This window comes from Crocodylus porosus, unplaced genomic scaffold (assembly GCF_001723895.1).
Source record: "Crocodylus porosus isolate Cpor-Errol unplaced genomic scaffold, CroPor_comp1, whole genome shotgun sequence".
Taxonomy (NCBI): Eukaryota; Metazoa; Chordata; order Crocodylia; family Crocodylidae; genus Crocodylus; species Crocodylus porosus.
In genome coordinates this window covers 135856178-135882984 of record NW_017728906.1, presented here as the reverse complement: position 1 = coordinate 135882984, position 26807 = coordinate 135856178, and the positions used below count along the sequence as shown (strand labels likewise).

At 42.0% G+C, this 26807-nt stretch overlaps 1 long non-coding RNA gene across 1 annotated transcript; it reads left to right on the top strand.

The window, feature by feature from the left end:
- Positions 1-3350: 3350 nt before the first annotated feature.
- LOC109306165 lies at positions 3351-25594 on the top strand. Its single transcript, XR_002099877.1, has 3 exons — positions 3351-3361; positions 16365-16371; positions 25475-25594. It is a non-coding gene; the product is annotated as an uncharacterized LOC109306165 (long non-coding RNA).
- Positions 25595-26807: the final 1213 nt, after the last annotated feature.

The window sequence follows — 26807 nt, the reverse complement described above, 5'->3', positions numbered from 1 at the left end:
TTTGAGAATGGCTGAAACCAGTTTGAGATAAACTTGGTTGAATGTAGTATCGGTTGTAGGTCAAGCTGCTTTATGTAATGTTTGTCTCAGACCCCTTGCTGGTTTAAGATAAACCAGACTTCCCCAGCATCCTGGCATGCTCTCTGGGCAGGGCTTTCTGCTCCACAACAGGGCTGGCCCCTCCCCTCTGCTCTGTGGCTGCAGCTCCCCCAGTCTCTGTAGGCCGCTGCCTAGCTTCTTCTCTGCCCCCATCCCCTTCCAACTCTCTGTTAATTCCCCTGTCCCTCCCAGATACCTCTCAGCATTAGTTAGCAGTCCACATGATGGCTAGCTCCCAAGCTGTGGCAGATGGGACAAAGGCAGAATCAACAAATAGCTGGTAATGTCCCTCTTTTATTTTCTTAATGGGCTGATAAACACTGAGTTAGGGGTGATAAACATTACCAGATGGACTGCTCAGGGTAGGTTGGGGGGACCCTTCCCTAATTGTAGCATCTTGCCAGGGCCTGGCAACGACCCTTCAGCTCAGCTCTGAGGAAGGGAAAGGAGGGCTATTCTAGTGTCCCCTGGCTTTTAGCCTGAACCACTGCAGGTATATGCCTGCATTTCTGGGATGTCTGTCTGGTTACAAAACTGATTTAGCCTAGCCAGGTTAGACTAACCTACATAGTTTGAATCAACTCAGGCTTTTTCTAGACATCCTTTACCACATTGCTCTTCATCCTTCCCTTCTCCTGCTGCAACTGACTGCTATGGTACATAGTCAGAATTATAGCCCCCTCTTTTGTTAAGAATTTTAACCAGTAAGTGCTGTTCATTTCATTCAACTGCTTTCTGACAACCAGCTGTCTTCTTATTTCCTACTTGATTGTGTCCCCCCATTCTCCTCCTCCCAGCCCCTAAAAAACAAAATTTATTGGTCCAAGTACCACCATCCCTTACAAGAGTTTGAACAAGTGTAGGCTAATGAAATGTATTGAACTCATGTTTAGGACAGAAGGAAAACCAGAAAACCAGAAAAGTTAAAATGCTTCCAGTTACAGGTCACCCATCCCCTGGAATGCACAAACCATGGATGCAAGGACTTTCCTCCACTCACCTACTGTGAGGCATATTGGGCTGGGTGTCAGAGCTACAGCATTTGAGACACAGTGGTAAACTAGTTCCCAATCCCCACAAAATTCAGAATGGTTCAACTGTTATGTGTGTCCTTAGTACCTCTTAGTTATAGTCCTTTGAAAGAAGTACCTAATACTTTACCAAGTAGGGCAACTATCTATTGTATTAGTTTCCCATTAGGCAAGCTTAAACAAATGTAAAATACACTACTTGATATGGACTTCATAATTTGCATATCACAGTCAATACCACACAAAATCAGTATGCATACATATAGATGTACACTTCTGATACAAAAATTAAATATGAATAGAAAAAATGTGCAATGTCTATTTTCATAACTTTGTCCAATAATTGTTATGTGAGTTCCTTTTTATCAAAATCTGTGTTTAAACATGCAAAGAGCTACCATTGTATTAAAGTGATACTGTATTACTTAGAACATTAATTAGGAAAAGAAAGGCAGAGGCTTGTAATTTCCCACAATACAGTATCTGTCTGGAGGGTACTAAAATTGGTTCTCAGGTAAAGGAAGACTAACACAGTGAACTGATAAATGTAGCAGGATAATAATTAATGGTTTGTTCTTTCTTCTGTGAGGCCCATCTGCATTTGTTTTGGCTAAAGCCCTTATCGGGTACTAAAAATAATGAAAGCATTTTCCTTCCTAAAGTCTCCACCCATGAAGTCCCAGAGTACTTCTGGAAGTGGAGGCTATCTCAGAATCTACTCTAATCAACTACCTGACTAAAATAGTCAATACAAATTGCTTAAGGTAAACGAAAGGCCAAACTATCATAGAATAAGCTGGAGACTTCTTTATATCTTCTTAAAAGTGTATACAGAAAAAGGAAGGAGAGAAAAGTTGAATATGGGGCTCAACCTGCTACACATGGGCGTGTCTACACATTCATTAATGTGCCTTTGCTACTGCACATTAAGTTTAGTACCTCTAATATGAGCTACTACATAAAGACACATTAGCCTGTGATAATGCACAGTAGCAAATGCAAATTTTTTTTTTTATGCTTAATTTGCAGTAGACTAATTTTATGGAGCATTAGTACATTGGCATAGGTTTGGCATGACACACTAATACACAGTAGATTAGGCTACTGTGCATTCTGGCATCTTGTGTAGACGTATCCATCAGGCCTTAACAACACCAATTAGCTTTTGCTAAAAGATCCAGCATATGCTAAAAATCAGCTGTGGCTAGCTTCATAATGAAATGTTCACATTTGGAGAAGTGAGTGCATTTCCCTGTGGTTTCAGTGTAAGGGTAGGTCAAGGTATAGACAGTCAGGCTTAGTGCTTGACACTAGGACCAGAATCAGAGATATACCAGAATATAAGTAACTGAACTCACCACCAAGGTATCAGTCCAGGTTCCAGAATATCAAGCCAAGAGTCAAGACAAGATCATGGTCACAGTAATGCCAACTGTTGCAAAACCATCTTGAGACTTGGGATTTCAGTCAAAATAACTGACTTGTGATCTCCCAATCTAACTCTAAGATCTCCAGATTTTCCCAGCTGGTAAGTGGAGGGAAAGGGGCGGGGGAGAGGGAAGGGGCTGGGGCGAGATTGTGTACCCTGTGGTGAGGGAGGGAGTGGGGCAGGAGCAGGGGAAGGAGTGAATGAAGCCCTGGGGCCAGGGCAGGGCATCCACAGGTGCGGGGGAGGGGTACAGCTCCCTGCAACAGTGCACACCCATGGGGGAGGCATGAGGGCATGTATCCCCCACAAGGCAAAGGCAGGATTCCTGTTGTAGCCTGGGGCTCTGCACCCTGCTGCCTTGGCCCAGGAGCTCAGCCATGAGATGCCATTGCCAGGCAGGCAAGGGACATGGTGTTTTGGCCGCACAGAGCCTCCCCTACCTGCATGGCAGGTACATTGGGGTCACATAGCTGAGCTCCCGGGCCAAAGGCAGCAGAGAGCAAAGCCCCAGCCCACAGCAGCCAGCCCACCTCTGCTGCACAGGGGACACATGCCCCCATTGCTTCCCCCAGGGGTGTGCGTCGCTGCAGGGAGCTGCGCCTTTCTCCTGTGGGTCTAGATGATCCACCCCAGCCCTGGGGTTCATTCACCCCTGCTTCTGCTCCTGCTCCACTCTGTCTCTCACTGCAGGGGGCCGAATCTCACCCCACCAGACATTCCCTGCCTCCCCACCCCTTTCCCTCCACTCACTAGCTGGGTGCTGTGTGTCTGTCAGTTTCTCTGTGTGTCGGTGTCTCTCTCTGTCTGCTCCTCACTCCCAAGCCACAGCCCACCCAGCCCTGCTGCTGCTTCTCACTCCTGGCCCACAGTACCCCAAATCCTGCCAGGGTGTGTAGGGACCCACCCTCCCTGCACTCCAAACCCCACACATATACCCACAGCCCCCAGCACCTTCACAAATAATCTGATCAACACACTTTAAAAGTAGCATCTCATGATTTACGTCCCAATCTCTTGATATTTTAAGAGTTTGTCTCATGATTTTTGGCATAGTGGGGTTGGTGATACTGTGGTCAGAGCAAAGCAGTTGATCAGGCCAGAAGTTCTATGTCAGGAACAAAATTAACCAAGACCAAGAAGGAGGGGTTTTTGTTTGTTTTGTTTTCGAAGATGAAGAAGGAGGGTTCTGGGCAGTGGCAACCAACATTACTGCTGCTTTGTGAAGTTTCTGCAGGAAAGAAGAGGGTTTTATAGCCCCTCCCCCCCAAGTCAGAGGCTTATGCCTCCATTGGTACACCCAAGTCAGCTGATTCTCATTGGGACCCTCATGGGAAGGCCTAGCCTGAGCTGCAGCTGGGATCTGGCCAGTTGCTTGGTTATGCTGCAGCCTGGGTGCATGTAAAAGGTCCAGGTTCAAGCCCCAGGGATCTGGATATTCAGTTGGTTTGCTGACAGGTCAGACATATGTTCAAGTGCTTTACTGGTTCTGGGCTTCTATTTGTTTCTAAAAGTTGTTCCAGAGCTATTGCAAGGCAAGTGAGGGTCACTTGTTTGTTTAGTTTCGGCGTCTGACAGTTCTGAACTGTGATATCAAACTCAAGAAGCAGTCCACAGTCATAATGCCTTTTACTTAAGATAAGCACAAATTGGGAATCTACAATAGAAGCCTCATCCTGTTTGAAATTGTCTCTTTAGTTCTGATCCTGAGCAGTCCTTTCCTGCAGTCACCTTTCCCAGCTATTTGCATTCCTTCCAATATGCTGCATCATCACATCTGACAATTGTGCCAGCTCAGATGACATTTCCAAGCAAAGGTTTCACATATTGTTCTTTGCAACACAAACTGAACTTTGTAGAGATCAGTGACCTTGCATAAGATCTCTTGCCCTTTGCTCAGTCTCTACTAAAGTTGTGACACCTTGAAAATTTCATATGGAAATAAACTGATGTTTTCTACTGTGTGCAGAAAATTTGATACTTGGCTCACAGAGATAGAAAATTTAGCAAAGAAGATTGCTTTTGTAGTACCAAACTAAATGAGCTTCATGGATGTGATAAAAGCTAAATAAAAAAAAGTAGGGGGATACATACACATGTACACATAAAAGCTCACAATTTTTCCTGTGCATGTTGCAAAATAATGTTGCTGCCCATGAAAACTGGGTTGTTTTTTTTCCTGTTTTATACTCTCTGTTCCATAAAAATACCACCTGCCAAGTTGCAGAGTATTTACTGATCTACAATAAATTCAGCATCTTCTCTAAATTTGTTAGCAGATGCTGAACTATTCTGGAATTAACTGATTTTGTGGGTACTTGTACCAATTAAATGTGTGGCAGTTTTCAGAAGTGTTGAAAGATCTAATTTTTCATTTGCATAATTGTTTGTTCTAGTTAGATGGTAGCTTAAAATCAAATGCCACAAAAAGCAGTGCAACAGAAAGGAAAGCTCAATAAATAAATAAGTAGCTATGCAGCTGAAGTGCAACTAGTTAGAGCTATTTATGTACTAGCTAAAACTAAAACTAAGCTCCCAGGCATTTCAGAAAATGCACATTTTATTATTTTTAATTAAACCTACCTTCAGATTTCTAGTTATCTCATGTAATTTAGATGCAGTGGCATAGAAATGAAGAGAAACATCAACTCGTCTGAACTGTGGATACCAAGAGTTATGATATGAGATCAAAACGTATTGCCTCACATTGGAGCTTCTGACTCCTTCTTCATCACCTTACATTCCTTCTTTGTTCCATTTGCTTTATTGTTCTTTGAACTTTAATAATACTCCCTGTGGATAAAGAACTGCAGAGTTTTTCACCTTCTGCATGATGATGCCTATCTGAACAGAGAAGAATTTTATTTAATTGCTATGGAGTAAAACTCTTCTTAACCAGCCATATTTTTTAAACTCTGAAAAAAGGGAAACTGTAAGAAAATGCAACACAACCTGTGCAAGCTCCAGAGTTGTTTACATAATATAGTTCTTAGTAATCAAACTTCCAAATACTGTAATCAGTTTACTGGTGCACTGATTTGTTTTGCACCACTTCAAAACATCTCTAAGCTAATACAAGTACCAACTAATCACTGGTTGTGTCTACACAAGATGCTAACTGTGCAGTAAGCTTGTGCAAAGTGGCTAGAATTCACTTCGGATTCAGATTCGGCTGATTCATGAGACACTGATTCAATTTGCTGATTTGAATCACTGTCTTGAATTGATTCAGTGGAATCTGATTTGGAGATTCAGCCACTGCCGAATCATCCGAATCTCCGAATTAAATAGGCCCCAACCCCTGCCTGCACTCCCAGGTTGCTCCGCCCAGCCCCAGCATCCCGGCTCATAAAAAAAAAAAGAGCTCTGCCCTCACTGGCTCCTGCTAGGTTGGGGGGTGATCCCCACTGCACCCCACTGCCCCACGCTGAATGGGGAGGGGAAGGCTGTGCCATGAGCTCCCAGAAGCCCTGACAGCCACTGCAGCAGCCAGTGAGTGTGGGGCTTTTTTTCCTTTTTTTTTTAAAGCCAGGGCACTGGGCCTGGGTGGGACAGCCATTGATGGGGCTAGAAGAGTGAGCAGAGGCCAGGAGGCACTCAGGGTGACTGGGGAAGCAGACAGGGGCCTGGTGGGGGTCCCCATCCCTCCTCCTCCTCCTCAGGTCTAGCTCCCTGCAGCAGCAAGTGGGGACTGCGTGAATCTCCAAAGCTCTCCAAAGCTCTCCAAATCTTATCCAAATCGATCCGGAGTGGTGCAAATCGATTCGGACATTTTTATTAGTCTCCTGATTTGATTTGGATTCGGAGATTTGGCTGCTGAATCAGGCCAAATCTCCTTTGAATCAGATCAGCACCTGAAGCTTCACACAGCTCTACCATGCAATGGTTCATTACTTCTGCACAGTAGTGTCATGTGGCATGTAGCATGATGCAAGACTACTACGCAGTAGTAATGTAGTTACTGCATATTCAGTCATTTAGTGACACTACTGTGCAGTAACTCCATTAACTGCACAGTCATATAGTACTTGAGTATACAAATAACAAATGACTGTGTAGTAACAACTACACAGTCAGTGTCTCATGTAGATGCAGCCACTCTGTATTTTCTGGGAGATTCCAAACTTCTAGGAGGATCCCTGCAATCCCTGAGGATTCTCTGAAAAGTAGCCTTGGTCCCAAATTTGAAAAACTGGTCCCAGATTAGTGGTAGGCAGCACAGGGATCAGGTCTAGTATTTGTAAACCTGCCATTGCATGGGTCCCAAAACTGATTAGCTGTCTCTAATTTTTAGGGAGATTATTTGCAGAAATAAATGTGGCAAGCCACAGCTACTAATTGTTGTCTGTGGAGCACACAGGGCTCTGTCCCAGATTTTACCCCTGGAAGGAACTATCTTTGCTTAAACTTAAATTAACAACCCATTGTCAGTGATGTCATGTTGTTTAAAGAATCTCCCATTGCAAAGAGCCACTATGGCAGCTTCTCCATCACTTCACTTTATCTATGAAGATACTGCGGACTAAGGTTAAAAAGGGTGCCTGTTGAAAGCATTCCTGTGTTCTACTGATCCTGGAGGCTCCTGGACACTGAACTAGTATTCAATGTATATTGGAGCATGCTGAAAATTACCCTAATCTATGATGGCTCCAAACAGCCTACAGGGAGAAAACCATTTTGAAGCCATTTGATTCTTGCCCCTCCTACAGTTGCACAGAGCTCTCTCCAGCCCTCTCCAACCAGACGGTCAAGGACACTGTCTAATAAATACAATCCTTACCTGGATTAAGTTTCGAACAATTTCACAAATATGACCTAATTAGCCCTTTTCAGTTTTTAAGCAAACAAAGTAATTTATAGACCTTTTATGTCCCTCAAAATCAACTCTTGTCACTAAATTCTGTGAGTTACATGAACTATCTCAGTATAGCTAGGTTTGGAAGTCTAGCATTGAGTATTTTTACTAAATACTAAGTGACAATATCTACTGACTGTAGCAACTCAGTTATAATGTCATCCCATTTATAGATAGTGTTGCTGGGAAAATCTTTCCAGATTTTAAATTAGTGATCACCCTAATGAAATACAGCTAAAAGAGTTTAAGCTATGTCATGTCTCATACAGTAAAGTGATCTAACAGTGCTCACAAGTTGTACTTCTCAGTGGTATCCTCCTGTATGTATCTCCTGTATTAGGAAAAAAAATCTTTTAAATTATAAAAATACAGGGCTGGAACAGACATCATAATGTTATATGGCATGTCCACACATATGCTTGCAGCAGCTCAAATAGGATCAGCACATATTTGTGCCAGAGATTTTTGCCTCAGTCCACTTGCCTGGACACTTGCACTGGTCTGGGGCAAGTTGTGCCACTTGGGGCAAAATGACCCTGCCCAGCTCCTTCTGGATCTGCAGCCAGGGGGAGCTACAGGCTGGGGCCACCCGTGCTGGCTCCAGCAGTATAAAAAGCTGCCCTGGCAAGCAGATCACAGAGCTTCTGAGGCTCAACCAATTGGTATTTGGGGACAGTACCCCTTGTGCCAACTGGATTGCTGAAGCAGTCCTAGGTTTGAGTGGCCTCTCCATCTTATACCCACTGCAGTAGTCTGACAGTGGGGACTGCTGCCTGGCTGTGACCTTCTGCCACCTGTGACAGCATCCACCTCCTTGGACTTGCAGCCCCATGGCTGCATTCCTACCAGACCCAGATGGGGTGCCCCCACTCTACCATCTGGGCAGCTATCACCCAGAAGATGTGCTTGCAGGGGCCCACTTTGAAATGTCAAAGTGTGTTCTTTTGGCCTCAAAAGGCCAAAAGGTCAGCCATCTTATCTGCCCTCCCTCTGGGTTACTGCTGCTGCCCCTGAACAGGCTCCTTTCCACTTGTCTCACAAGATCTCACCACCTGTCTCACCAGCAGAGATCCTGGTGTTCCCTGTTTAAAAATTGAAACTTCTCTAATAATAAACCCAAATTGTCTCATTAAGATACCCAAAATAGTGTTCTTCCACTATTAAAATGAAACACCTCTATCCATAGAGGAATCAGCTGGGCAATGTTTTATGGATATGTTTCCAAGTTTAAAGCAATCTGGAAGCCTACCAGTACCTCTATATCATAATAAAATAAATTCTAAATATCTATACATGTTGGCATTTACTTTTGGGGGTATTTTGTCATAGAAAATCAGAGCTGCCCCTTCCCCCTTTGCTCATGGACTGCCCCACTTGAAGGACCCACAGTTCCTCCACAGGGCTCATACCCTCCCCCTTCCTGCTGCAGGGCCATAGCCTCCCCCACAGCAGCAGCAGATGTTTGGTGCTCAGGGCCCATTGCTGCTAGACCTCCCCATGGCATGGCCCCAACCACCTCAGACCCAGCGCTGCATCCCCCACATCCCCAGTCCTTAGTTACCAGGGACAGTGCCCAGGTTGTGCTGCCTTGCACTGCTCTTGCTTGCCCCACACATGAACACAGCATGCTACAGCAGCAGGGGGCACCATAGAGATGATCTGACCAGATGCCAGAGCATCTCTGGAGGTCCGAGCCCCAGCTTGCCTCAGGTTCCCCACCATGCCCTACGCTGCTTTTGTCTGGGGTGGGGTTTTTGGGGGTGGTTTTTTGATATCTGTAAATCCAAGTGTCAAATGTTGAGCCTGCACTGCAAATATGCAGCGTGGAGAACATTTTTTCATTCTCAGTGTGCCTCATGTGGGGTCCCAGATTGGTTTGAGACATCACAAGAGTCACATGCATTCTTGTCTGGATGTGCCCATAGAGTCCAGCACCCTTGTACACAGGACAAGATCATTCCTGACTAAACCATCCCAGTCAAGTGCCTATCTGACCTGCTCTTGAAAATTTCCAAGGATGGAGATTCCACAAATTTTCTAGGTAGCTTGTTCGAAACTTAGCCACTGACATAGCCAGAAAGTTCTTCCTATTCTCCAAATTAAATTTCCTCTGCTGCAACTTGAGGCCATTGTTCCTAGTCCTGTCCCCTACAGTCACAGAGAAAAGCCCACCTCCATCCTCTCTTTAATCTCAGTTCTGTTGCACTAAATTTTGTTAAGGGGTGGGGTGAATGGAAATGAATTGACTGGTGAGACTATTCAGGTCTCAAATCCTAATTTACTGAACACAAAAGCAATACCAATATTTAAGCATGGCTTTAAATGCAACATGTCACCGTTAAGCAAGCCCTAACAATCAATGCAGCTATTATTACATAAGCCTTCCAATAGATACAGTGAGTTCAGCAGGTTGGGCATTCATCACTGCACAGGGATTTGCCTGAGTTGTTGTCTTCTCGTCTTGAAGCTTCTCTGAATTTGTGATGCCTTTGTTTGCATGTTATACTGTTTCTTAGGGTGTTAGGCAGTTTTTGTGGTTGCTTGGACTGTTAAATGACACCCTCTTTTAACTTTCTGCTGAGAAAGGTTATAAAAGGGTTACTTTACACTGTGGCTTATTTGCTTCATTCAGTTAAGTATATCGAGGCTCAAAATGGCATTGATTATGCTAAGCATTTTCCTAAAGTGGCTTTCAGGCCTATACTTCAGGTATTTGAGGACTGTTATGAAATCCCTCCTCAGTCTTCTCCTCTCCAGATTAAAGGACCCTAATCCTTTCAGCCTTTCCTTGTAAATCATCTTTACCAGGATCCTAATCTTGTATTCATCTCTCTGATGAGCTCTTTCCAATCTGTCCAATCCTTTCTTGAAGTGTAGGGCTCAAAATTGGTCACTGTACATCAGGTGAGGCCCCACTCATAATGAATTGAGTGGAAGAATCACTTCCCTTGATTTGCAAGAGATAGTCCTGTTAATATAGCCCAGTATGCTGTTGACGTTTTTCTTTCAAAAAGAGCACAATGTTGGTTTATATTCAACTTATCACCCACTGTAATCCTCAGCTCCTACCCTGTAGTTATTCCTAATATCTGCATCTGTACATGGTAGTTGTCTGTTCCAAGTGTAAGACTTTGTACTTGTCCTTATTTAATTTCATTTAAGTAATTTTGGACCATTTCCCCAGTTTATCCAGGTAATTTTGGATACTAGTTCTACCCTCTAGAGTGTCTGAAATTCCACCCAGCTGGGTGTCATCTTCAAATGTCCTAAATGTGCATTTAATCCCATCATCCAGATCATTAATGAAAATGTCAAACAATACTGGACCCAAGGCAGACCCCTGAAGATCCATACCTAATAGCTCAATTAGACATCTGGCCACTGATAACAACTCATTGAGCACAATGATCTATCTTTATATAAAAGTCATTGTGCCTAGCCCAGTAGAATCTGTTTAACAACCATTGAACTAAATTTCAAACAAGAAGCTAATTCTCCATTTTTCCTATCACTATAACTTCTCACTTTTCCAACCTGACTCCCCCTACACTTAGTTGTAATAAGAATCATTACTTGTTACTGCTACTCACTGTATCCCCACTGTAAAACAGATCACAGGTTGCCTGGGTTAGGGATCACACCTTTTATTATTCTACAAAGTGCCTATTATTCTACATTGTATACCCCACAAAACAACAACACTGATCCAGGCATGTCCTTAGGATGAATGTACAAAAAGAGATTTTGTTTTTTCTTCCTTGGGGGAAAAGGACATTTCAACTAGTTCTCCAGCACATACCGTAGCATTGACTCCCTTCCTATCTCATTTGCAGGGATCCTGGTTTTCTCTGCTTTAAAAAAATCCCCAATTATCTATTATATATAGATATATAGACATACTGACACGCTCACACACACACACACACACACACACACATTAGTGGTGTTTCATTTTAATCACAGAAAAATATGGAACTGGGGTTACTTTTTTAATTGAAAATTGGGGATTTTTTTTTTTTATCAGAGAAAACCAGGGTCTTGGCTCAATAGGAGTAATCCATAAGGTAGAAGCAAGTAATGGTTACGTGCGGTCAGATTGGGGAAGAAAAAGGCAAGGAAACCCATTTACCTCAATGCAGATTTTCAGGTATTTTCACTGGAAAGGATGCCTGGGCCCAAACCATTAGACCATAAGATTATAATGGAAAACAATTAAAGAAAAAATATGCTCTCTCACCAAACACTTCTTCTCTAATACTTATAAAAAAGGTCAAATTACATCATCAGTGGGCATGTCTACACTAGATGTTTACTGTGCAGTTGACTAATTAACTGCACAGTAAATGTCTCAGCATCTACACATGTGCTCCTATTAGGGAACACAAAACTAATAAACTCTGCAGCAGGGTAGGACTACTGCGGAGTTTTTTCATGAGTAGCAGTGCACTTGTAGACACTGAGCCAGCTGGCTGGGGCCCAAGGGTTCTTCAGTGCAAGGGCTACTTACCAACCCCTCCATAGCATGTAGAGCCTGGTTGGAAAAGACCCAGGCTGCCAGGCTGACCCCCTGGTCTCTCCGACAGCCAGTGTTGCTGCAACTTGGCTTAATGTGCTCTGGTTTGGGTGCAGATGTGTATTACATGCCCCAAAACTTCCTGGGAGCAGTAAACTGTGGAGCAAAAAGCTCTGCAGTTTATTGCTACAGATTAATGGCATTTGTGAATGTGCCTGGTGACAGTGATTTTATGCCACACTAACTATCAGTTTCAGTGAAGTCACTCCAGATTTACATTGTTACAAATGAAGAGAGAAATTGCCCTAACGTGTTCTCCTGAGTTTCTATCAAAGTCACATGGACTTGTTTCTATTTTACCCTTTAGCTATTTTAAAGTCTTCACAACATAAAGATTTCCTTCCTGTTACTCTGCCAAAGTCCTGACATTTTAAACTAACTACCTTTATTTAATAACAAGAAGCTACATTTTAGCACTTATCTAGAGGCGACTATAAACATTCCCATTGACAACAAACCCTCCATTCAAATTACTAAGACATATCCAGTCACTCAAGAGACATCTGTAAATACCATTAAATGCTTGCAGCATTATGGTCAATTTGATCTGCCCCAAGCAGATCTCAGTGCTATGCCTAACATAAGCCCAGTGAGATGAGTGTTTGACCCTTTGATTTAAGCCATGCAGTCTACAAAAAGGGTGATCTACAGCTTTGATCAATATACCCACAGACATGAATGAACCAGAATCTACAAATAAATGAATACATATTTATTTACCTTCAAATAAATGTGCATATATTGGTAGAAGAATTCTAGCTCATTCATGATCATATAAGTATTATTGCAATGTAGCAAGATTGATGACCCTTTTTTTCCCATCTTGTACCCAGGACCCCTGACAGTTCTATGATCAGTATGAAAAACGAAAAATAATTCTTTAATGCCTGTTATAAGCACCAATTGTCAGAATTTCGGTCTAAAGTCTTGAGTATAAAACAGCAGATTGAAACTGTATTTTTCTTGTTCCAAATTATTAATTTTTTTCCAGCTGTCAAGTGTCGCCTTGTGTTTTAAACTTCAAAAAGCAGGAGTCAAGGCTGCCACTTTTATTAATCTTCATTATATAGCTTCTGGACAAAATTGAGTCTCTTAGTTCTAGTAATCAAGCTGCTTTTCAACATTATAAAATTAATTTATATTCATTTCATTCGGTCTTATCTTTGCTTGTGTGACCTTACCAACCATTATCTGCCATTGGGCTAGAGCATAACATTTGGAGTGTTTTGATGTTTTATCAGTTATTTACAGGTTATGTTTTAATTTTTGATACCCACAGGTCTTGAAAGTGCCACAAAGTGTTTATAATATTTACACAGCTTGACATAAACACTAAAGACTTATCTTACTTATCTGAGGAGAATTAGTCTTAAAAAGTACAAATAGGTAAGTTGTGAATATATATATAGAGAGAGATATAGAGAGAGTCAACTTCTTGAACATTTGTTCAAATTCAAAGTGGTGCATGGTGACTGAGGTTTCAGAAATGTTAGTTGGACAGTTCTCAGGTACTTGTGGGAGAGAGAGAGTGAGAGAGAAGGGTAGAGAGATCCAAACTAATATGGTATAGCTTTACATTAGGATCAAAATGTGCAGATATAAATTGAATTAGTTGTGTCCTAAATGCAAGGACAACACTGAATTTAAAATTAAGGGTAAATGTGCTATCAGAAAATATTCATGTTTTATTGACCGTTTTTCAACTTTATGGTTTCAAGTAATCCTCTTAATTATGTAATGCAATACATATGATAATCAAAACTTTTCTAAAAGATCTTTGCTTTACTCTTAATTGCTTTTTTTTAATCTTGCACTGTAAAAATAGACATTAGCTTTCATCCTTGATGACTAAGAATGGAAGATTAATGGTTCTTCTGTTCCCATGAACTATCTTTTAAACATAATGCTTCTATTAAATATTGTATAACACTGTTAATTATATAGTTTTGATGCATTTTATGGTGGAATGGGGCTATTTGCTGCTTATGAATATTTTACACTGTTACAGTATATATCATGAATATCAACAGTTTAATATAAATGTTTTAGTTCAGGAACTGTACAAAGCGTGCGGCATCATAAATAAAATAAATGATGAATGATATGAGGGGGAAAAGGGTGTGAGCAAGATCAGTAACTGCATTCTCAATCAAGCGCTGACATTCCAAATAGTTGTCAGTTGCGCATCTATTGTAAAAAGCAGACAAATGCAGTCTGCACTTTTATACCTCTGTGTGCTAGTCTTTCCACTGCTGGCTTCTGCTTCTGATGTTAAGGGCCTGATTCTCTTTGACACTGAATTAAATTTACACCCACTCGAAGGGCTGTGCATATGGCCACAGTGAATTAAAGGGACTGTCATGACTATAAGCATCAGGCCCCAACATATTTTTTGTTTTAAGATTGAATGGTATAATACAAAAACTGCAGTAATTACTAAGAGTAAAACAAATTAAGGATCAATAAATATCCTTCTGCATTGCAGCTTACAGGAGCATGCCTTCCAGATATGCCATGCACTGATGCTTTATGAGTTGCACTAAGTTGTTCCAAAGATCCTGCCTCTAGGACATTACATATACGGAGGGCCATGATGTGCATTGTTGAATATCCAACTGAGCCTTAAATCAGCCATTCTCACTTCTGTGCCAAGGTCTGCTAGTGATAGAGGGAGGCCTGCCTTTTCTGTTTTAACAGACACAGTTAGGAGCCAGAGGGTTCATTGCTTAGCCACTACAGATTTCCTCTCTGCCTTTGAAACTATTAATTCAGCATGGCATCCTCATTTTGTATCTCTGCCAGTATTTTTTTTTAAGAAAATCCTCATTCTCCTCATTTGTCAGAAATTGGTCTGTCTACACATATGGCTTTTTAACATTTGCCTGAGTTTATTAAATTACTTTATTAAAATGCTTCACCAGTGGAAAAGGAAAGCCATTTTTAAAGGACATGCAAAATGATGTTGTGCTATATTTTAGCACTCTATCCAGGTCCTTGAAGTATTAAGAGCTAGATGAAAATAGTAGGTGTCATTTCAGCTAAATGCTTCTGTTTTTCCTGTGCAACAAGAAAATACTTTCTCCTCTTTGGTTTCCCATATTATCAGCTCTTTCCAACAAGCAGATACTGCAGTGCATGACTTTCAGCAATGATAACTGTCAGCATGGTGATAAGAGTAGAGAACACATGTCACAGAGGTATAGTGGGAATATCATACAGTATAGCCCCAGAAGCAAGGAAACTCAAAGGTAACACAAGGAAGAAATGTATGCCATTTGTTATGACCAAACGTGTCACCTGAAGTTTACATTAACATCATATCATAGCCATTCCTCCTACCCTTGGATGGTTCTCTCATTCCTGGGTGATTTTCAAGTTGTTGCACTGCTCAAGGGAGTGGTGTCCTGTCCTTTGTGAAGGAAAAACTCCATACTACTCTACTTGCTAGATTTCCTCCATATACAATACTAAATTCAAAGCAAGAAATCATCCCAGCCAATTTCATATGGCTAGAGAGAACTTTTCAACAGCAATTCTATTTGGGTCAAGCTAAATTTATTTTCCATTACAAAGTCACCATGGACAGAATCTTATTTTACTTTATGGACCTACATGGCATTTAACCACAGTTAGGTATCCTATTCCACATCTAGCATGGACACACACATGTCCCTAAGGGCTACTGAGAATGTACAGAATGCTGTGTTCCACCTGGACAATAAAGCTATTTGAAATTCCTGAGTTTTGTTTCCGTTTTGGAGGGACAGTTTCATTTTGGTGTTTCAGAGCTGTCCAAAACAGAGTACAGAGTTTAAAAAAAAAAAAGCCCTACACTCACTGGCTCTGGCAGCAGCATCTGGGGCCTCTGAGGACTCATGGCACAGGGGTCCCTGCTGGCACAGGGAGTGGAGCTAGCAGGGATCACCTGCAGGTGCAGCGTGGCTTTGCAGGGTGCTGCATGCTGCCTGAGGCAGCTCCAGCAGTCAGCCAGAGCTCTTGGTTTGATCCCCAGCTGTCTGATAATTCTCCCAGGTCTTCCTGGGGGGTGTAGGCCCCCAGATCTACACAAGGTTTCAGCAGGCTGCCACTGCCAGCTGGGGAAATAGCCCAGAGTCACTGCCATCACTAGTTAGCAGTGGCAGTGTGCTATCATCCCGCATCATCCAGGGACCTGTGTCCCCCAGGAAAAGCTAAAGAAAGGGATCAGAGAGCTGAGGGAAAGATCAGGAAACTGAGGAATGGAAACTGGAGAAGTGTTCAGGGACCTGAACATTCCCCCAGCTCCTGGCTCAATTCCGCAGCTTCTGTTAAGAGTCCCCAGCCCTGGTTCAATTCCTCAGCTCTCATTTTGATTCTCCAGCCCCCAGTTCAATTCCCCAGCACTGGGGTTGGAAGGGACCTCAGGAACAGATTGTTGTCACTAGCCAGCTACAGATGTCCATATCAGAGCAGTCCTTCCCCCCACAGTCCAGAGGAGCTGTTTCGGAGTTCTGAGTTTCATTTTAGATTCAGTGTTTCAACCATCAAAAAGTCCGAATTCAAAACTAAACAACATGAAACAACTGCTGAAATTTTGCACAGCCCTACTAGACAAGCATGTTACTCAGTGAGCATGTGTAGTTAATGCTGTTTCAACTTACTGGTCATGTCTACACATTAATGTGCCATAGTTATGGCACATTAAATTTAGTACTTGCATAACAAAGTAAAGTAGCAAATCATTGTGTAGTGACTGGTAACAAGGGTAGGCAGCCTGCTTGGGTACTACTGCAGGCAGCCTGGTTTCCCAATCCCTTCTGCTGGGTGGAACAGGGCTGGCTCTTGCCAGCAGCTGCCATGGCTACTTCCAGCCAAATCCTGCCTTTTGCTCCTCCAGGGAAGGCAGTTTGCTCCTGTGGGGCCAGGACTGTGTGGGATGGGTTGCAGGGGTGAGGCCCCCACCATGAGCTGGGATATGGGATTGGTGATGCCCCCCACCCCCAGTGTCTCTGGAGAGGCAGCCTGGGGCTGGGCCCCACAATGCGTGGCCTCTGCCCCAGTGTTCCCTTGCTGAGAATCCCATGTGTGCAACTCAACAAGCTGTTTGAGCACACCAAGGGGTGCTCAACTCACTATGACCTACTGCTGATGATCGCCATGGTGCCCTGGGCACAGCTGAGAACCTGATGTGAAGCCCTGAGCCTTGATGGTGCCCCAGGAAAGTCCACACTGTCCCACAATATGCACTGCCACCTGGAGGGGTACCCCTGCCTGTGCCACAAGCCCTGATCCCCATGGCCAAGGAAGAATTTGGCACTTCCATCAACAAGTTTCTTCACATGTGAGAGGCCTCTGAAAACCTAGCTGGGAGGGCACTGCCTGCTCAATAAAGTTCTGCATTGCCTCCCACTTCCCTGCATCCTGTGGCAGGGAACTCTGAGGGGCAGAGGACAGACCAGCTAGGCAGGATATGGAGGTGGGGAGAGGGACTGGGAGGGGAGCAGAGTGGAGGGGATAGGCCAGGAGGGGACAGGAGGGGACTCGAGCTCCAGGCAGATGGGCTGAGGGCAGGTGGATGACATGGTATGGGCTTGGGTGGCCGTGATGGCCCCCACCCTGCAACCCTCCTCCCTTTGTGGGACTTACCAATTGGCCATGGCTGGTGGTCCTGGTGGTCACTCTCGGAGCCTTGCAGGGGGAGGTGGTCTGGCTGGTAGCACAGTGCTGGGGGTGGAGAATGAGTGGTCTCCTCCAGGGAGGACCTCCAAGGAGGATGGTGGGACCATCCCTGCCACTCTGATATGGTCTGCAGCTCACTCTCACTCTGTGACTGCAGTTGCTGGGGCAAGCACCAGCTTGGGCTGCCAACACTGGAGGAGGAGACAAGAAGCATGCTGGCTAGTGGTGCTGCTGGCTCTGAGGACCCTCCTTCAGGGACTCCTCTTCAGCCCTGGGCCACAGCAGGGGCTCCAGCAGGCCTCTGGTACTTGAGTATACATGCCACCCATGGCCTGGGTCCCTGGGAGCCAGAATCCAGTGTACCTTCCCCATGCAGGGCATGCTTCTGAGGGCTACCGTGGGCCACCTGTTGTGGTCAAATACCATGACCCACTGTGTCTGCAGGACCTTCACTTTCACTGTGCACTGATGGCCCAAGTTGTTGTGTCTGAGCTCCCTCATGAGGGTTGCCAACTGGTCGTAAATATGGGCATTGGCCTGCATGCCCCAGCCAAATTGGTGGTGGACCCTGGCATCACCCCATATTGCCACAAGGTCAGCAGTCTCTAGTTCCCCCAGTTGGGGCCATGGGCTGAGTGCCCTTGGGTTTGGGAGGCTGCCATACCTGCAAGAGTGCCCTCAAGAGGGCAGCAAGAGGGCCCAGGGGTAAGGGTAGGGACTAGGGTGATCCCGGAGGTGGCACGTGTCTGTGCTTCAGGAGCATGGTGCCCAGGGGCCAGGCAGCAGAGGCCTCATCCTTCATCTGGGGCTGATCAGGACTGCTGATGCCCAGGCAGGCCCAATAAATGGTCCAATAAAGGCCCAATAAAGATAGCCCCAGTGGCAAGAAGTTGGCAGCAGCTGTCCCCAGGGCCCAGAGGGCGTACCAGGAGCTGAAGGCCAGGCAGGGACTGCAAAGGAGCCAGTTCTTCCTCATGGCTGGAAGGGCTCTCAACCACAGTGCTCTGTCCCTGTCCAGAGGCTGGACCCCCTAGTGGGAGCAAATTTGCTCCCATTTAGTATCTACATGTGTGCTAATGCACATTACCTAACATACATTAAGTCTAGTACCTATATTTACTAGATTTACAGGTACTATGTATTTATGGGTACTAGAAGAATATGCATTAGCTTTGCACACATTTTTTAGTGATGCTTTAATGTGCATCAGATTAGTCTAATTCACATTAAAGTGTCTCATGTAGACATGCCCACTGTGAGCACACCTACTCAAGTGTAAGTTCCAGAACTGTACCCAGGTATCCCTGGTGTTATATATGGAAGAAGAAAAAAGGAGCTTCTTATGTTTTAGCCCACTGGATCAGTGGTGGGTCATTCACCCAGTAAGTAGGAGAACCAAGTTCTATCCCCACCCAGTGTTTGTTTGCCACTCATGTCTTCAAATTTCAAGCATATTGCTTTAATCACAGGGCCACAGATTATTCACCATTCAGTTCCCTTCTCCATCACTCCAAAATGGGAAGATATTTAAGGGAAGAAGAAGAGCAAGCTAGATGGTGCTCACTGAGATGATTACTATTGTAAAAGGCTCTTCTAGCATGGACCCTTGCTTCCACTGAGACAGAAGCTTCCTCATAGCTCCCTATCCATTTTATCCAGTGACTATTAAATGCAAGGTTTGGTGGCTCTTCTTCCCTAAAATATGGTCTCATAGCTAAATCGTTTTGTTAATAAACTGGAGAGATGTTTGTTCAACTCTCCTTTCACTCACTCTTAACTCCTCAGGCCTTAAAAGTGAGTCTCCTACCTCCCTGATAGGTGCCCTAAATTCAAGGTTATTAGGCTAAAACAGGGGACAGCTCTCCTTCATCTAACATCTAATACTGGGTTTTTGCCTGGCTATAAATTCAGGGCTTTTTATTGTCCAAATATTAGCATACAGCAATGTATACATGCTTGGCCAGAGTGCAGCTTGCTGCAATATTCAGTAACATCATGGATGTTTGTGTAAAAACAGAATCCCAAACTGAATGTAAGTGCCAAAAACAAATGCATGACTGGGGCGAGGGCACTTGGGTGCAAACAGCAGAATAGGATTCTGCCCTATGTTGGTATCATGTACCTTTGCAAAGATTATATGTACAGCCTAAAATCTCTCACAAAGAAGTTTTATTCAGTATCACTAAAATATTGCTATTTATTGTAGCATATGCCTTCCCCATCATTCAGGTATTTCCTTTAAATAGTTAAGAGCTTGCCAAACAAAAAAGGGTTTGCAATTTAAAAATAAGAATAATATGCATAATTACTATGCTTTTGAAAATTATGCAAGAATCAAGAATTCATAGTAATGAGAGGAATATAAGCAAGTAGGAAGAAAAAAAAGATCCCTGTCCCATAGATCTTGCAATCTCATACCTCAGTTCTGAAGTCTTATGGATGGGGTTATGGATGATCTATTGCCCTGTTGGTTGCAGGAGTCAGACAGATTTGAGACATGTCAAGAATAAAATCATTAGAACACGTCAAAAATGAAATGATTAGAGAACAAGCAGAAGTCTCTAGGCTTGTCTTCAGACCACTCTCATAGGACCACACTAGGGAACATTTCAGCAAAGCATGATATGCCTGCTCCACTGTGATGGGCATGTGCCAGTGAACTGAGTCAGTGAGCTTATTGGCATTTGCCAAGACCTTCCATAAGGAGCCTCCATTACAAACACTTGGGAGCATGGCACACATGGAACATATTGTGTAATGCTTCATTGTAGTGCAGTCTGGGTAGTACAGTCTAGACATAGTGCAGACATACCCTTGCTGATTAGCATGCCAAAATAAGAAGAGGAGCTAAGCCGCTGTTCAACAAATAGCATGCATTCAGAATCTAAAGGTGGCTGTACCTGGATGTCACCCAAAATATTCAGCTCCTTGGTACTCAATGTACAGATGAAGTAAGAGTATACTATTATTAATGCAGGATCTACTTCTAGTGAAATATTTATTGCCATGCATGAAGATGAATTAGAACCTGAAAAATATATTAAATTTGGTGCACAGGAAGAGGATGCAATGAATTACTTAAATATAATTTTTAAACCATTACTGCAACAGCAGCTGCCAAATTTGAAGCAGCACTAAACGAGGATACAAATAAGTTTAAGTCCTTCACAGCTACACAACTCCAATATACATATTTTTCTAAAAGAACATCATAAAATGTATGTGAAGTACTGTTTTATGTATAAATATTCTACACAGCATGTGTACATAATCAGTAAGAAAAGCTTTTAGTTTTTAAGATCCTCATAAATGACTTCCAGCACTAAATGGCTGGTATGAAAGTTCCATTTAATTTTCAGAGGGTTGGTGTACAGGATTTAATAACTTTACATTTCTTGTGAGTAATAAGCATGGAGTTAAAGCTAAAAATCAAGTCATCCAACATCATTTAGCACTCAAGAAATGTTAGCTGACTTCAGTATTTTAAGCCCTTATGTCCAATTGACGAAGACGTAGCATGCATTAAATCCATGCGGCATAAAATTTGTACAAAATAATATTTACAGATCTTTGCCATGCAATCCAAAAAACTACCAGTTCATTTAATAAGACTTTAATGATAATGTGCAACCTGCATCCAAATGTTGTGCAAATATTACAATTGCTGCATAAATGAATGCAATTGGATTACATTCATCTACATGTTATTAGACTCAATTTGACCTTTACAGAAATTTTTTAGTAATTCAGGCAAAATTACAAGTTCTACATTTTTCCTTCATGGTCACTAAACCTAAAGACTAATAATTACAAACTTTTTTTCCCAAAATTAATATTAGGTTAAGTTTTATTTTGAATAGATTTTTATTTTTTGTTTCAGTTTTCTATCTGGGGTAAGAAATGTACATTTTAATTATACTTTACTTGTCACTTTATTTTTTCTAGTCCTTGCCTATTAAATATGAAAAAGTGGGCTTTTGCTTAGCATAGAATCATTTGCTATGATTGATTTAATTACAAAGTAAAATATTGTTATTAGTAAAAATACAAATCATATTGTTGTACCAGGTATCTTCTCTTGCACATTCCTTTTCCTAGCCAATATTCAGTTGGGGGTAAAAATACTGTCTGGTTGTGCTAGTTGTATTCTGCACCCTTGCTATAGATAATATTCTATAAACAGCAGGAGAGTTTGATTTCTGCTTTGATCTCTTACTGGCATCAGTTCTTAAGGGAGAATTATTGTCTACTGGTGTTGGCCAGATTTCTGTAAAATGGACTGGATGACCTCTGTCCTGGGATTTGTGTATGTGTATACATAAAAAACAAGTTACACACAGAACATATTGAGTTTCCATCTCCTGATTTCTCCTTCATTAGGAAAGTCACAAACGCAGAATATTTTGAGGCACTTGTGAGACGTCATGTATGTTTTGTTGAGTTTGTTTTACTGACATGGCATGGGAGGTCTGTATGTATAGATAGAGTCAAGCTTTATTCAGACATCATTATTATGTCTGTATGTATTTGTATGTTTTATATTTTAGCCAAGGCACTTTAGTAGGACAATGATTAACATAAGGATTCCTCCTTTATTTGTATGAGGGAAAAAGAGAGAGAAGAAATCTGAGTATTAGTATAGTGGGGCAGGAAGTTATATGGACAGTATGGACTTCCCAAAGATCCAACGGATAATGTATGTAAATGGTCAGATAAGGAATCATATTTAAATCTTGCTATGAGAGCAAGGATTTGTCTTTAGTTTTCCAGGACATCAGGAATGGCTTTAGGCCCTCAGCCAGTGCCCTAGGTAGTTTCCTACAACAGGGAAGTTGTAGGAAGCCCTGACAGGGTCAGAGGCAGGAGCTGCTTTTATTCTTGAGCTGAATAAAAATGGCTTTCTTGTGTTTAAGATGAAGGGCAAGATCAGACTACTGTTCTAATATTTCCTTTTGTCTGTTTATTCATATATGTCTGTCTCTATTTCAACATAGGATTACTGTTTGTTCTTGTTTTTGTAATAAATATTTTTTGTTATCTTCTATAACTTACTGTTGTTAGTGGCAAAGATGATTTTAGAATATTTAACCATAGAGGCAAGCCTCTTCCAAAAAGGTGGGTGGGTCTATCATTTCATAGCACATGACAAGCATGTGATTTTCTAACTGGGAAAATCCCCTCTGCTAAGAGCTGGCAAGACCTAGGTGAAGCGGGTAAAAGTGAGGAGCCATCAGTCATGCCTGGGGCCTTGGGAGCATCTTAGTCTGTTCTCAGTGGTCAAGCAACAGAAAGACACAGGGGTTTGGGGTTGAAAAGCACACCGGAATTAGAAGCATATCTCAAGTCACACATGGCTGAATCTGGAGTCAGGATGTGTCACAGAGAAGTCAAGCTGCAAAGCCCTAAATATTACCTATTGCTTATCAGAAAGGCAACAATAAAAATATTTATTTGAGGAGTGGTAACTGCTATAAATAATACTGAAATGGCTTTAGCAGCCCTTAATGACAGACACATGATTGCTTAACATTCTACTTGTCCTACTGGAAGGGAGGATCATTATTCAGGACCTTATAATGAGTGTAAAAAGTTATTATCTAGTGAAAAGAGGAAAAATATTAAGGTCTTGAGACTGTATACATCTGCCAGTATACCACACCTGCAATCTCACATCTTTAGCCTGGGATAATACGCTCTCACATATTACTTGGTTATAAGGCAATAAAGGACATTAGGAGGACTACAAGAAATAAAGATCCAGTTAACAGTTTTTTTTCATCTCTGACTGGGTACTGAATGGATGCTTTTGCACAGAGCTAAGTGAGAACAGAAGTACTGTCTTATGAATATAATGGAAGTCCTAACTTGTTTTGATTGGAGAATTGGGAACACTTCCCCACCCCACTCCAAGGTAGGGGCATTAGACTTTATATCTTGGCCCAAACCCCGTTTTAGTTTCTGATATCTGCCTGCTTAAACATTCATCACATTTTCAGTGGGATGTGCTGTATTTCTTCTCCTCTTGCCCTTTTCTGAACACTACTATGTAGAAATAACCCCTGACATTGCTCTATCACAATGATGAAGCAAGTCCATCTATAGCATGACAAAATTGGCTGTTGCCTAGGAAAATTCCTGTCTCTCTCAACCAGTTAGTTTTTAAAGCTATAAACAGATGCCTCATATCTACCAGAAGAAATTTTCTGTAAGAGCCTTTTGTCCTAGGACCCTACAGAAGTACAAGTCCATTGTCCTACTTTAAGTACCTATGAAGGACATGGGATAAAATGTGTTTTTTTTTCCCTCCCAGAACATTGCTGTGTGATTTTGTAGTTCATTAAAGTTAATTGAGAGTCATTCTGGGAACAAGCCTGCTAAGCTGTGTGCTCTCCTCTACTACCTACTGGCAGAGTAGCAGCAATGTGGTTTGGAATAGCTATATGCTTAAATGTCTGTGCTGCTCCTGTTGTTGATGCAGGTCAAAGCCCAGGATAATCAAGACTACCTCTTTACTGCCTAGGGTGGCACCCTGCCCTACCTTCTGAATGACAAGTGAAGCAATTCCTTTCAGTTTTGAAAACTGTCTTTAAATCCTTTAAAACAGAGTTGCACAAGAACTGTAATTTCTGTCCTTCAGAATAGTTTGCATTTGAGATATTTTCATTATGAACTGGAATAAAGTAAAAAATGTGACATTTTCCACAGAATGGAAAGATATGAAAAATGTCTGGGTTTTTTTTTAACTATATGTATATACTTAGATACATACTTTTTTAGGATATATATTTTAAAAAACTTTTCTGGTACAGCAATATGGTTTTCTCACTGCCCAACCCATTTGGGAGCTGGTAACCCTGACTAGTAACCAGCAAAAAGTCAGGGAGCTGAGTGGATAGCTACACAGTTCAGGATGTCCAAAGAGCTTAGGTATCTTACTAGTTTCCTGTGAAAGTGGGCAGCCCATAGCCAGCTAGGGAACTGGAGAACCTGGGAACCCACTTGTCAGAGAGCTGGCTGGAGATGAAAATCAGGCAGGCACATGGAATAGCCTGGGTGCTTTGTTTGTAATAAAAATTCTAATAAAGTTAACATGCCCTTCTGGAAACATTGTTTTCCAGTAAAAAAGCAAAACAAAAAACAACAAAACTATGTTATTAGAAAGGTTTTGACCAGCTTCACTTTTGAATATGACAAATGCATATGAGATATTTATATGAATTAATATAATTCTGCATTCATTTATACCACAAAAGATATCTCATAGTGAGACATTCGTAGAAGCACAAAGTAAGGCTTGAAGGGAGATTGTCTAGTCCAACCCCTGCCTGAGGCAAGATCATCCCTATGCAAATGATCCATACAAATCCTTGTTGAAAACTAAAACTACTAAAATTACACAGTTAACCATCTCTTACAAACAGAAGGCAAATTATACTCCTATATACATATATGTATAGATTAAATTTCAGCTTGTATAACTGTTTAACATTAGTGAAATTCAAACTCTGGCCCATTTGCAGCCCTCCTACAGTGCAAAGACCTCCAAAACCTACCTAAGGATTCCATCAGCATGGAGAGAGAATATGTGCAATTGGTAGAACGCTATCATATTCAAACCTTCTGCAATCAAAAGGGTGTGTGTATCAGGGATGTGCTGTGGTATAGGAACAGCAGACTACACACTCAAGAAATTTCCAGTCAATGTCATGGCTCATATAGCGTTCTTTTCAAATTAGTGTAATTTAGTTTACTTCTGATAAATGCTCTAAATTACTCCAGTAACCCTCTACACCCTGCTTCCCTGCCCCTGCCACCCCCACTCTCCTAGCTAGTGTGACAGCTTAAAATTATGTCTGGGTGATAAAGGTGCTTGTTGAAGGCTCTATGAAGATTAGACCAAGTGTTTTTTCTGTAATTTGTTCAGATATTAAGCTATATGTTGTTGTTAAGAGCCTAATTAAGGTTTAAGATGTAGTAAGGCCTTGTATGAAGTAAAGCCTAGTAAATTTAACAAAGCCTTACATAGTAAGGCCCTGTGGAATAGTTAAAATTAACCTTATCAACAGAATGCAAGGCTTGTACTGCTATTGGTCAGTCTAAGTTCAGTTAAAGTAAAAAGTATTTGAAAAAGCTGTAAGTTATCAGCACAGCTCAAAAATTATAAATGGACTGGCACATCTGGAAATCATTCAGAAGGAAGATACAGCTCTGTGAAAGGGATTAATTAGTGTTGACCTGGATCAGTTGGCCCATGGATCTCGAGGAGTCCAAGGATTAAATACCAGGGTCCTTCCTGGTACCTCTCAGACTGCACTGATTGGGCACGCCTGACTTCGCTGAATTTTGTGGAAAGAGAAACTAGTCATATATCAGGCATCAGAAGGGACTGCCAATAAGTTGCTGATGTGAATTATTATTGTCTGTCATTATCTGTCTTAGTATACTATGCGTAGTTGTGTTTTTGTTAAGTCAATAAACCTTTCTTACCTTTCTACCTCTGACCATACTCTCAATCCCAAACTGTCTGCTAGCAGCTGAGACAGCTAGCACTAGAGATAAGGAGCTAAAGTAGCTGAAAGCTACTGTTAGAGCTTCTCTGAATGAATCTGTGGATCTGCTGGGGGTCCGAGCTCCCCCTACACTGAGAAAGAGCAATATGGGACACCTAATGAAATAGCTGAAGCAGATCACAAAATATCATTAGAACTATAAATGCACCTTACATTCCCTTTTAAAGACAAATTGGTAAAAACAGTTATTGTGGACATTTTTATTTTCATAAATTCTATGTAAGTTATAAGAGGCAAATAGTTTTCAAAAGTTTTACTACTTAAAATAGCTGCCTTCTTCACATTTTGACACATCTGGGGCATGCAATTATTCACAAAGGTCACTTTCCACACAAGAAAAGGACAGTGACCAAAAGGCAGCATTTAGCCTGATAACACACCATGACAATCTAATCAATGAGAAAACCCCAATGTCAAGAACTATCTGATTTCCATGTTGACAAAGACTGACACCTCATCAGACCCTGGTAAAACTGTCTAAAGGCATAGAAGAGGTTAGAATCCCAGTACAGCATAAAAGAAGATAAGGGTTCAAACATATTATAGACATAAAGGTTAAGGCAACCTCTCCTTTAGATGCTAGACTTATAATTAG